The 1,518-nt window shown below is 42.6% G+C and overlaps 1 pseudogene; it reads right to left on the bottom strand.

The window, feature by feature from the left end:
• Positions 1-309: 309 nt before the first annotated feature.
• On the bottom strand, positions 310-835 carry LOC147443818 (uncharacterized; annotated as a pseudogene).
• Positions 836-1,518: the final 683 nt, after the last annotated feature.

The following is a 1,518-nucleotide window of genomic DNA, read 5'->3' as shown; positions in this document are numbered from 1 at the left end:
GACTTCTTTGTACACATCTTTCCAAACCCTAATGCCTTTCTTATAAGCTAGGTGTGCCTTCTTTTACAGTTTCCATTTATATTTGTGGGCTACTTGCCCAAACCATATTGAATCCTGCTATAAAAAGTGTAAATTGTAAGGCACCAAAGGAGGCGGACTTTGAGTTTGTTTGATCACCTCTCTAGAGTTCATCAAAGCCATGTATATACAAAGCACACAAGAGACACAAGAGACATAAGATACCCAAGTTTTTGATAAAACTGCACTATCTCCGAGCAATAAGTATATTGAAGATGCAATGATTACAACTTAAAATTTGAAGGGCATTCTATTATAGATTTCTTCATAGCTTTCTCGGTTGATTGTGTACACCTGTCGTCTCCTTGGGATGTGCTCCATGGGTATTTTGATACATTGTACCAGATGTGAAAGTACGTGGATGATGGGTTGCTTGTGGTCTAGCTTGAAGGTGTATGAATCCAATTGCTCGTAATACAGGCCCTGTACAACATATGAGCCTCTATCAATTGCATTGCCCCACTCATCGAGGTACCCCTTCTCCACCTTCTCCTTTGCTGCAACACAACTCACCAAGTAGAAATCCACATCCTTGACGTTGGTCGAAGCATCTGGATTTATAGAAAATGTGTCGCCAACACATAGAGCACTACTCAAACACATCATGATGACCTTCGTACGTGAAGTCATCGTAGGTGACTGCTTCATCTGCCGGCTCAGAATCTAACACATCCTCATCAGGTAATGGCAGTAGAGTATGAAAATCCCAAGGTTGCACGTGAGCTTTATTGACACAACAATTCCATCTTCTGTGCATGCATGCATCACAGAAGCATGTCAAGGCTGTTGTTGCAAGGGCAGCTGGATCCCCAGGGTTGTGACCACAAAAATCATGTAGAGAGAGAGTTTTTGCCACAATGCACAATTCCACTTCACCTCCCTATTTACTTCCCCCTCTTTAACCTTCCAAAACACACAGGCACATTCCCTTTATTTTGAAGGATAAAGTGAAGGTGCTCCCTGCCATTAGGTTTTAGTTGTTCATGGGTCAAGGTTCTTTTCACAAATGCTCCTACACCATCATTCTCTCCCTTGCCATGCCGTGATCCAAAGAAGAACCATCTCATCCCCATCTTTGTGAGTCCACCATATCTTGCAACGAAGTAAAAGGCCTGGATCCCTTGAACTGCGAGGTCGCACCATCAAACAACACCCAATGTTGCTTAGGAGTAACACCCTCTTGTTGTAACCATTCACGATGTAGCATGAAGTAGTGTTGTACGAACAACGTGTCATACACCTTGTCATCTAATATGAAGAAGTGGATGGTTTTGGCTACCTCCCCTGCCCTGCGGTAGTACGTTATGTGTACAAAAATGGTTACTTGACTAGAGTGCCAATGCATTAACTGAATCTCATTTTGTTCCTTGAAGGCATAATTCTCTGCAAAATCAACAATTGACACGACAACATCGTCCAAAAACCAAGGAAGGCAATCCT

This window comes from Adiantum capillus-veneris, chromosome 13, assembly GCF_014529385.1.
Source record: "Adiantum capillus-veneris isolate H3 chromosome 13, ASM1452938v2, whole genome shotgun sequence".
Taxonomy (NCBI): Eukaryota; Viridiplantae; Streptophyta; class Polypodiopsida; order Polypodiales; family Pteridaceae; genus Adiantum; species Adiantum capillus-veneris.
This window is presented reverse-complemented; position numbering and strand designations above follow the sequence as displayed.